Source organism: Uranotaenia lowii, chromosome 3, assembly GCF_029784155.1.
Source record: "Uranotaenia lowii strain MFRU-FL chromosome 3, ASM2978415v1, whole genome shotgun sequence".
Taxonomy (NCBI): Eukaryota; Metazoa; Arthropoda; class Insecta; order Diptera; family Culicidae; genus Uranotaenia; species Uranotaenia lowii.
The window spans coordinates 326,216,807-326,229,283 of NC_073693.1; positions in this window are offsets into that span (position 1 = coordinate 326,216,807).

Here is a 12,477-nt window from a genome sequence, read left to right on the forward strand (position 1 = left end):
AGAAATCAAACAACCAACGCAGCGAACAGCAACGGAGGGATAATCTCATTTCACCGAGCTAAATCAATTTTACTTTCAGAAACATTTTATCGAATCGACACGAAACATGTTGTGTTGCATGGAGTGAGGCACCATTTTTCGCTGAATTCCACAGTATTGATTCCAGAGGTTTTATTTTTTGCTTGTTTGCTTCTCTCGGTTGCCAAAATTAATTTCCCATTTTAGGGTACGGTTTGTTCACGCCTGATACCGATTGTAAGATATTGTGGGGTACTTTTTCCTTGGCTGGTTGCTGTTTTTCTTCTCTTAAGGACTTTGAAAGCAGGGTCCTCGCATCGGAAAAGTACTTTATTTCGGGCAAACCCAACCGGGAGAACTCACCATCTCAACACATTCGAGATTGAGCATGTGAAAGGAAGCAGCTGGAAAGTGGCGAAGGAAAACCCCGGCCGATTTCCATTAGCATAAAACTAATTTCCGCATTTGGATGCTGCCTGGTAGAAGGAAGGTTTTTTGGGATTTTTTTCTCGAATCGAGAAAAAATATGGAATTTTTAACTGAGGTTGATTTTGGTTCGAAAGAAAAAAAAACTGTCGACCACCTCAAGATTTTTCTTAATTGTCCTTTGTGAGTTGACAAAATTTATCGACCATTAACGTTCGGGAGAATTCGATGAAAATGTGTAATATTTTGAGGATGTTTTCCGGAAACCGGAAACCTAAAACCTTCAAGAGTAAATCAATAAAATACAAATTACAGAAAGGACGTTCTTTAGATGGTATTAAAAGAAATTTAATACCAAGCTTAAAATATCATCCCAAATTCAACGGTTTCAAAACAGCATATCATTCCTTACTTTAAGCTTATCATGCAGATTAATTCCCGGGATCACATACATTCTAAGGGACGCGCTTAGCTCACTCCCGGGAAAAAGATCGAAGGGCTATAAACTGTGGAATGTTTCCGAAATAATTTCATCAAATATTGCTTTTCCCCGCTGAATGATTCCTTCGGATCCCCGAGAAAGAAGAAAAAAGGGGATTATTGTTGGCTTATGGTTGCTTTTTGCACACAAATTATTTTCTCTTGTTGCTTCTTCTCTCCTACAATTCCGTCCCCCTTTCGGAAGGTTTTCCCTCAATGTGTCCCCTGATATTTGCTTTGTAGAAGCGCACATTTCGGCCATAAAAACGATAGAGGGTGAATGAATACTTAGTTGCTTCCGGACTGTGTGCTAGCTGGCTGAGGGAGGAAGGGATCAATCGATTTGAGGGCGCAATTTGCGAAATAATGCACTTGCCTATCCGATTCCGAAGGAAGAGAGTCTCCTAGGTCAAGTTCGAGGTTTCCTGTTGTATTTAGGAGTATTATGTTTCTCGTCTCGTCTTTGTTTCCTTCTAATGTCTCTAGGTCTTACTCCACGGCCCGAGGGACTAGAACAGATAATTTATGAGGTGACAGTGCTGCTAATGGGGGTAAGAATACTTCTACTGATAGGAAAGAAAAGGGGGAAGATTCTAAGGGTTGCCCATTAGACGAAAAAAAGAGAAAAAGTATTCCTTTCAAGCTGATATCTGATGTCGACACAATAAAATTCTTATCATCCAAATGAGCTTCAGTCAATCTGAGTGCAAATATATCATATTTCAACCCAATAAGTACTCTGTTATGCTCTAGAGCTCTTCTAAAAAGCAATGATTGTATAAAAGCTATGACGGAAGGTAGACATTTTCGTTCTGTTTCATGATCATGACACTGTTTTAGAGATCCTTCAAAGTTTTAGTAGATGCTGAACAAAAACTTAAAAGCATAAAGAAATAGACATCAGAGTAGTTGCTCGATAATGTATTTCGAGGGCTTTTGACGACCCTGAGAAATCCTGACTATAATCGAATTGATATATTCTTTAACGGTTCTTTTTTATAAAAGGTTTCGAAAATGCGCAGGAAAATAGACAAAATTACATCTTACATTTTGCAAAGGATTATCCTACCAAAGATTGATAAAAGAACGCAAAAATGATCAAATTTATCAAAATGTACCTGATTTAGGAGCAGGTTAAATTTCCGATCAGGTAAGGTTGCAATCGGCTAAGAAAAAACTCGACATCAACACCAAATGGATAGCATAATTGAGCCTCTCAACTCCCCAATTACAAAAACAGGTTTCACTAAAGTAGCATATAAAAAGATGACGACAAACCAACGCTAAACTAAAGCATGGAAAGCTAAACGATAGCATTATAACGTGTCGAGTTCTCTACGATAGCTAAACAAGGCATCATATTATGATCAATTTATTTTCATAAAGCTGGAAACTATGGTACTAAAGGAGGCATTATTTGACATAAAGTTTTTCTTCAGAAGAAAAATTCATGTTAAAATATAAATTGAGCTGAAATTAAAAAAAAAAAACGAATTCGATCATAACCAGCATAGTGCGCATACTTTTCAGTGTTGATTTCACATGTCTGTGAAGTTAGGTTTCGTTGAGGTATCATTACTCAGGGAACAACATTTAAGATGTCTACTTTAAAAATTTAAATTGGAAAAAATCGGCGTATAACTAGGCAAAATTAATCTATTTTTAATTTTCAAAGAAAAAGAATTGCATTTCAACTTATTTCCGTTTCACTGAAAGTATTTTGATATCTCGTTTAGCCAGCATTTTTCAACGAATTATGAAAGCACAACGATGTAAAATTTTGGCTGAGAATTATACCTCAATGTGGCATCAATATCTCCTCAAAACTTTTTTTGAAATGTTGGCAAAACAAGGAATCATTAAGGTTTTAGTGAAACCAACACTTGACACGACTGAAGTATCCAGGTATCCATATATGAAAAGTGAGACCCAAACTTTGGCGTTGTACCACCTTTATTCGGGCAAAACTACAATCTGTTTCTTCAAATTGTTAACTTTTTGGGGACGGGCAATCGATTCCAGGTATCAAGTATTGTGTAGGTTTAGTTGAAAATTGGAACACGGAAATTTTCAGGGACGGGCAACCGATTTCGGGTATCCAATTTCGTAGGCCGGCCAGGGGGTCATCCAAATTAACTGTTCACTGTTTTCGCGATATGTAAATTTGTGAATTTTCAGAAAAGTGGTTTTCAATGTTAACAAAAAATTTCATTGGATGAAATGACGTTCCAGAAGATAACAATATTTCTACGGAAGATTTGAATATATAAACGCATTTTCAAGCAATTTTCTGTTATTTATTAGGATTTGTTGCCAGATTGTCCGGTTTTATCCGGGTTTGCCCGGATATTTAATACAAAATTTGACAAAAGTCCGGCCAGGCTCGGTTGCCCGGATTCCATTGAAAAAAGCCCGGATTTCGCCCGGATAAATTCACTTTATTGGCACAAACAAACAAAAAAAATTGTGTTGTAAATTTTTTTATATACGCGTCCAGAACGAAATCTTTGAGCAAGTTTAATAAAAATAATCATGAGATGTTTTTTGAGAGTTGAAAATACGATTTTAAACCTGCTGAGGAAAAAAAATTTTTTTTTCAAGTTTTTTGTGTTGAGTAATTCCTGGATTTTTGTCGACATTTTAAAATTAAGTGCCCGGATTTTGTCAGGATTTTAGATAAAATAGCCAGGATTTGTCCGGTTCGGATATGTGCTGAAAAAAATCTGACAACCTTTTTTTTATAATTAAGTTGCCAGATTGCCCGGTTTTATCCGGGTTTGTCCGGTAATTCAATACAAAATTCGGAAACAGTCCGGTCAAGTCTGGTTGGCCAGAATTCATTAAAAAGTGCCCGGATTTTGCCCGGATGTATTCACTTTATTTGGCAAATCAAACCAAATAAAAAATCAACGAAAAGCCTCCATAACGAATTTTTTTGAGCAAGTGTTATAAAAATATCATGAAAGGTTTTTTGGAAGCCCAAAATACGATTAAAAATCTGTCAAAAAGTTTTGATGAATAAAAAATTCCATTTTTTTTTTTGATTTTTGTTGTTTTCTGAAAAATTTTCCGGATAATCTATGAAATCGCACAATTTTTCAGGCCCGAATACGTGCTGAAAAAAATCTGACAACCTTATTTTTTGAGGATTTTACGACATTATCTAGCTTTTTCTATTTGGAGCTGTTACACTTTCTCAAATTGCTCATTTTCTATAAACATGACATAATATTACGAAAAAAGTTTTGCGATGAACTTGTATCCGAAATGGCAGCCCTATCTTGCTTTTGAACAAAATTCAGACTTATTTTCGATTATCCGGGTTGAAATGAATAAATTATAGCTTTGTACACCTTGAATGGCTTCGAATTTTCACGATTAATAAGCAAATAGTTAGAATTACCTAAGGTAACAAAAGAGTGCATTTCTTAAACTGGTAATCGGCATCCCAGATAACCAGAAAACGTATTATATTTTACAGATTATATCGTATAGAATGTTATTTAAACTAATTTTCGTATATCTGCATCAACAATGTGCGGCCCATGCATACTCTTTATCGTATTTAAATGCATTGAATGATTTTAATACGACAATACAATCCAAATCAAGAATATGTGTGCTAATGTACCTATATGGCTTCCAAAATAATACGTATATACAGCTTTTGCTGCATTATATACGATATGTTTACACGTATGTATATTTGCAGGTATATTTGTGTTGCAAATTCGAAATACCCACCAAATGGTTATCTGGGATAATTTCGTGCTTCCAGAGGTCCATACGAATTTGTTTTAATATGTCAGCTTATCGAAAATGAAAACTCTTATTAGAGCTGTAAATTTCCAAAATTTGATTCGTAATTTATCAAATAGCTCTATAAGCAACTAACATTTTCTTTAAAAAAAAAAATCAAAGATAGATATATAAAAAAATCATCGTTGGTAGCTTAGTATGTGTTTCATCCAAAGCAGGATAAATATTTCCCTCGCTACAAATGGGAACATTGTGATTTCAGACATAGAATACAAAATTATAAAATAAAAATCTAAAGAAGGAAATTTAAATTCTATGGACATACGAATATGAGAGCTCAAAAGTACAATTCGAACCCTGAAAGCAAAATTTATTCAGAACCACAATTCAGTGTCCAAAATTATAATGATATCTTCATATCAATATTTGAGGAACAAAAAAGGCTAGAACAAATATCAATTTCATCTTTTGTCTCTACCTCTTCGAAATTAAAAACCCGAATGGGGAATGAAAAAAGTTTGAGGTATTTTATGTATATTTTGAAAAAAAAAACTAAATATCCAAAAGATTACAAGACCAAAAAACAATCTTTGAAAGATGAGAGTATTTTAAAAAAATTTATTTTTGATTTTATCAAAATTATCGATAAAAAATAACTTGATTTATAGGTTTTGTGCAATGATATTATGTGCATTTTGTTGCATACAAGCTTTCGTGCAATTTATTCCAATTCATTTGTTCCAACTCCGAGCGACAAACGAAAGTTTTGAAATTTGTTCCGGCATTATAAACGCAAATCATAAATAAACTTGAGAAACAAAGTTACAATTAGAGCCAAAGAAGGAATTTCTAAATTATAAATTCAATAATAAAATTTATTTAAATTTCATATTCCAAAATACAAAAAAAATCGTTTTTATGTAATGTGTTGAAATTTTAAAATGTGAAACGGGTTTCAAATTTCACGTCAAATATTGGAAACAGAAAAATTCGTCAAATAGTTATTCTATATGTGAAATTTGGAAACATAAAATCAGAATGAAGATAAAATGTTCAAAACACACAATCAGTAATCATTAAAAAGAATCTGATGAGTTTAGAAATTTTAACAAAGATCTTGAGTTCCTAAAATCTAGAAAACCATAAAAATTAAAAAAAAAACAACAACACAAGAACTTGAAAATGTCAATACATTGAATCTCTACTTGTATTGAAAACAATTTAAGGATGATCAATTTGAAAATTTTATGTTGAATTCAGGATATTTTCTTCAGTAAGGAAAGTTTCATAATAAAAGCACACCAGAATTAATAGTAGAAAACTTCAGTTGGAAAAATTTCAATTTGAATTTATAATCTAAGAAAGGAATTGGAATGAAAATTCAATAAAGAATCTCAGTATGGTCGATTGGACGAATTTAAGCTACTTAAGATTTTCCAAATTGATATTTGCAAATTTCTATAATGATCAAAAAGCAAACAATAATTTTGCATTGTTCCTACTCACACTTATACTCATAAAGTGAGCATCCTAGCTTGTTCTGTTTCAAAAATGTAATTTCCATTGTTTTTCAATGTTTCACTTAAAGTTCTTAATATTTTTTTTCAATAATTCCGGTCATTTGTTCTGAGATTGTTGCGGTAAAATCCAGGAATATTTTTTGTAAAGTCTTTAAACCAATTTAGGTAAACATGAATTCTAAATTCCTCACAAATAACGGTCAAATTTAAATTTAAAACAATAGATACCTTGCAATTGTGCAAGACATTCTAACCTAGTTAAAACGGGAGATGCTTTCATTACTCTCCCATTTTTGAGCTGGATTTCTTCTTTCAAAAACTGATAATTAGGTACTCTAATTTGTTCAAATCTCGACAAAGCTCATTTCCAGTCGCTGTAAAAGCCATGTCATTTTTTCACTGTGAACTCCTAAAATATATTATTTATTCAATAAAAAAGAGAAAAATGTTATTAAAAACCAGGCCTGTTTTTCGAATTCATTCCAGAAAATTTAATTTGTTTTTGCGTATTCAAATTCCAGAATCTTTGTTTCAGAAATACTAGAGGAAAATCTCATTACCCTCCAAATATTATACTGGAAATCGCTTGAAATGCAGAAACATATTCAAATAGTTTGCAGAAATATTATTATTCACAGTTTATTTTTTTAAACAATCTCGATTTTACAGCAATTTGTACCTAAGTGTGTTGATATGCAGAAAATAAATCAAATCTTATATTAAATTGAATTAAATAATAGTTGTATTCGGCAACACTGAGATAAATAGACTAAAATAAATTTCTATGGCAACGTTTGTTATGTTGGCAACACAAGGAAAAACAAACAAAACAAAGTCAGTCATTGATCTATTCTTGTGAGCGACAGACGCATCTGAGCGAATCTCTGAATCGATATTCGTAAGAATCGTAAAATGCCGACATTGGCGTAGTTGATAGAATAAGCATAGAGAGCGCAAATTTTCAATGGCTGCGACGAGTAATTAGATTCTGACTCGGCCTCCGGTAGAAAGATGGATTGGCACAGGGAGCGCAGATTTTAAAGGCTGCTGCTACGAACAAAATTGTTTCTGATCAGGCCATTGGAAAAAACGGAATTGGCTTAAGAAGCGCAGACTTTTAAGGTAGTTTCTGCTGATTGTTTGCTTCGGTTTGGCCTTCCGGTTGAAAAAGACGGAATTGGCTCAGGAAGTGTAAATTTTTAAGGCTGTTGTTGCTGATTATTTGCTTTGAGTTGGCCTTCCGGTAGAAAAAAGACGGAATTGGCTTAGGAAGCGCAGATTTTTTAAGCTGCTTCTGCTGATTGTTTGCTTTAATTTGACCTTCCGGTGAAATAGACGGAATTGGCATAGGAAGGGCAAATTTCACACGCTGATGTTGCTGATTATTTGCTTCGATTTAGCCTTCCGGGAGAAAAAGACGGAATTGGCTTAGCAAGCGCAGATTGTTTAAGCTATTTCTGGTGATTGTTGGCTTTGATTTGGCCTTCCGGTAAAAAAGCTGGAATTGGCATAGGAAGTGCAAATTTTACAGGCTGTTGTTACTGATTGTTTGCTTCGATTTGGTTCCTCTAGAAAAAAAAACGGATTGGCTTATGAAGCGCAGATTTCTTAAGCTTGTTCTCCTGGTTGTTTGCTTTGATTTGGCCTTCCGATGTAAAAAGACGGAATTGGCTTAGGAAATGCAGATTTTTAAGGCTTCTGCTGCTAATTGTTTTTTATGATTTTGCTTTCCCGTGTAAAAAGACGGAATGGCTTTTGAAGCGCAGATTTTTAAGACTGTTGTTGCTGATTGTTTGTTTTGGTTTGGTCATTCGGTGGAAAAAGACGGAATGGATTTGGAAGCGCTGATTTTTAGCCAGCTTCTGCTGATTTTTTTTACTTTGATTTGGCCTTCCGGTGCAAAAAGACGGAATTGGCTTTGGAAGCGCAGATTTTCAAGGTTGCTTTTGCTGATTATTTGCTTCGATTTGGCTTTCCGGTGGAAAAAAAAAGGAATTGGCTAAGGGAGTATAGATTTTAAAGGCTGCCACTGCTGATTGTTTGTTTTGATTTGGCTTTCCGGTGGAAAAGACAACTGTGCTCGATGTTTACTCTTGAGCTCGAACTCGCAGACATCGGCTCAGCAGGCAACTGACTTGTCAACTGAGCTATGTCACAAGCCTATTGGGCCTCAAAGCCAATTGGTTCATCGGAAGAAAGGGAATTAATGCTTGAGTTCTTCGTTGAACAATTTAAAACAAATCGTTGAAGAAATTTTTAACGATTACCAATCTTCGGTCTTTGAAAAAGCAGAAAACAGAATGGCAAATTTTTTTTTCGTTCAGTGTACATGCTTTTTGACACGTTATAAACTTCGTTTTTAGATTCTATGCAAGCAAAGTGTTACGAATTCTTCAGAGTATAGTAATGAAGAAGAGTATTCTCATTTGATTATACAGACCAACAGATTGGCTGATACGATTATTCAACTCGGTTATTTACACCTGTGGTTCCTGTTATTCATCCAGATTCATACTTCAGTCATACGGAAAAAAGGTGTCACGAGAACCGTTAGTTTCCGCTGCTAATTTTATGGTCACGTATTTTACCTGCAATGAAAAGAGAGAGAAGAAAAAAACCATCAGAATGAGGAATTGACTATTGACAGAATCTATGTAGGTATGTAACGAATTGCTCTCATATACCAGAACCTAGCGGGTTCATGTTAATTGAAGTATCATGACGTTGTTTACGAAATCAAGAGATGAATAAAATCATGAAACCGTGTGTTACCAAATAAAGCGTAACGGAACGACGACGGTCGTCCAACAAACAACAAAATCGAGCCGACGACTTCCACATCGTTTGTTCGTTTAGCCCTGAAGTTGCTGATTCAGAAAACGGAGGCTGAGGCTGAAAGTGACGTTCTGACAGGCTCATTTTATATTATCCAATAACGGAAAGACGAACGAAAGCGTTCAATTGAACTTGCACTCATATCTACCCAGCCGGCACCGTTCATTCATCGAGTCGATCCATTCAATCAACGCCGTAAATCTCACCCCCAACACCCACACCCAAGGCAAGAACAAAGCGATTGTTTGTTTGTGTAATGTTGAAAATGACTTGTTAATTTTCCTTGCCCCAGTTTTTGGTTTGGCAGCTTGACGCGTGTTACGTTTTTCATCGGCAGCTTCATCAACATTGGCAACGTCAGCATCATCATAATCATCAGTGATAAGTAAGAAGCCAGGGACTTGAAAAAAGGACGTTGGAATTTACGCAAAAATCCTAGGATGGCAAGCCTGTTTGTAAGCAATAGACGGAGGTCGGATTAAATTTTGCAAACGATAACAATTTTAATAACATAAGCAGCTTGATGATTGAGGTTCCTCTGTAAAGAAGTACTTACACTCGTAAGAGGGTTACATGAATCAGAACGAACATTTCAGCAAATGCATTCAACCGATGACAAATAAACACACATAATTTGCTTGTTATGTCTCCTTCTGAGAGAAGCTGTGTATATGCAGGAGTTTTTCAGAGAAAGGCAAAATAATTCAATTGAGTTCCGGATTATGATGATAATATTTTTGTTTTTCAAATCAAAGTACAAATTGACCGGCTTGAGTCAAAACAACCGGCTCAAAACAACTTAGAACTCGAAGAGAACTAGAGTTTGTATATTGAATTGTTGAAACTATCAAAAAATAACAAAATCGTTCAAGAAAATAATAGCAATAAGCTCACTTTGGAAGAAAAAGAAAAACCGGTTCATGCCTACTTTTTTTAAAATTTTTCAATCAAAATTGTAAAAATGGTTAAATTTGTCCAATTTCAAAACTTGCTAAAATTGAATTTAAATGGAATTGACATAACTGTCAAAAATATCAAAATTTTCAAAATTGCCAAAACTGTCAAAATTATCAATGGTCCAAAGTGTCAGAATTGTCAAAATTGTTCAAATTGTCAAAATTGTCGAAATAGTCAAAATTGTCAAAATTGTAAAAATTGTAAAAATTGTCAAAATTGACCAAGTTGACCAAATTGACCAAATTGTCAAAATTGTCAAAATTGACAAAATTTTCAAAAATGACAAAATTGTATGTCAAAATTATCTGAATTGTCAAAATTGTCAAAATTGTCAAAATAGTCAAATTGTCAAAATTAACAAATTGTCAAAATTGTCAAATTTATCAAAATTATCAAAAAAGACAAAATTGTCAAAATAATCAAAATTGTCAAAATTGGCCAAGTTGACCAAATTGTCAAAATTGTCAAAATTGACAAAATTTTCAGAATTGACAAAATAGTCAAAATTGTCAAAATTGTCAAAATTGTCAAAATTGTCAAAATTGTCAAAATTGTCAAAATTGTCAAAATTGTCAAAATTGTCAAAATTGTCAAAATTGTCAAAATTGTCAAAATTGTCAAAATTGTCAAAATTATCAAGATTGTCAAAATTGTTAAAATTGTCAAAATTTTCGAAATTGTCAAAATTGTCCAAATTGTCAAAATTGTCAGGTTTGCCAAAATTGTTAAAATTTTAAAAATTGTCAAAATTGTCATAAATGTCCAATAGTCAAGAATGTCAAAAATGTCAAATTGACAAAATTGACAAATTTGAAAAAATTGACAAAATTGACAAAATTGACTAATTTGTATAAATTGACAAAATTGACAAATTTGAAAAAATTAACAAAATTGACAAAATTGGCAAAATTGTAAAAATTGAAAAAAATGACAAAATTGTCAAAATTGACAAAATTGAAAAAAATGACAAAATTGAAAAAATTGACAAAATTGAAAAAATTGAACAAAATTGACAAAATTGACAAAATTGACAAAATTGACAAAATTGACAAAATTGACAAAATTGACAAAATTGACAAAATTGACAAAATTGACAAAATTGTCAAAATTGAAAAAGTTGACAAAATTGGCAAAATTGACAAAATTGGCAAAATTGACAAAATTGACAAAATTGGCAAAAATGTCAAAATTGAAAAATTGACAATATTGACAAAATTGACAAAATTGACAAAATTGACAAAATTGACAAAATTGATAAAATTAACAAAATTGACAAAATTAAACAATCAGAAAAAATAGACAAAATTGACAAAATTCAAAAAATTGTCAAAATTGTCGAAATTTTTAAATTGACAAAATTGGCAAATTTGGCAAAATTGTCAAAATTGAAAAAAATTGACAAAATTGAAAAAATTTTCAAAATTGACTAAATTGACAAAATTGGCAAAATTGACAAAATTGGCAAAATTGTCAAAATTGAAAAAAAATGACAAAATTGTCAAAATTGACAAAATTGACAAAATTGACAAAATTGAAAAAATTGACAAAATTGACAAAATGGACAAAATTGAAAAAATTGACAAATTTGAACAAAATTGACAAAATTGACAAAACTGACAAAATTGATCAAATTGACAAAATTGTCAAAATTGAAAAAGTTGACAAAATTGACAAAATTGACAAAATTGACAAAATTGACAAAATTGACAAAATTGACAAAATTGACAAAATTGACAAAATTGACAAAATTGACAAAATTGACAAAATTGGTAAAATTGACAAAATTGACAAAATTGACAAAATTGAAAAACTTGACAAAACTGACAAAATTGACAAAATTGACAAAATTGACAAAATTGACAAAATTGACAAAATTGACAAATCAAAATTGATAAAATTGACAAAATTAGCTAAAATTGACAAAATTGACAAAATTGACAATTTTGACAATTTTGACAATTTTGACAATTTTGACAATTTTGACAATTTTGACAATTTTGACAATTTTGACAATTTTGACAATTTTGACAATTTTGACAATTTTGACAATTTTGACAATTTTGACAATTTTGACAATTTTGACAATTCTGACATTTTTGACAATTTTGACAATTTTGACAATCATCACAATTTTGACAGTTTTGTCAATTTTGTCAATTTTGTCATTTTTGTCATTTTTGCCATTTTTGTCAATTTTGTAAATTTTTTCAATTTTGTCAATTTTGTCAATTTTGTCAATTTTGTCAATTTTGTCATTTTTGTCATTTTTGTCAATCTTGTCAATCTTGTCAATTTTGTCGATTTTGTCAATTTTTTCAATTTTGCCAATTTTGTCAATTTTGTCAATTTTGCCAATTTTGTCAATTTTGTCAATTTTGTCAATTTTGTCAATTTTGTCAATTTTGTCAATTTTGTCAATTTTGTCAATTTTGTCAATTTTGTCAATTTTGTCAATTTTGTCAATTTTGTCAATTTTGTCAAT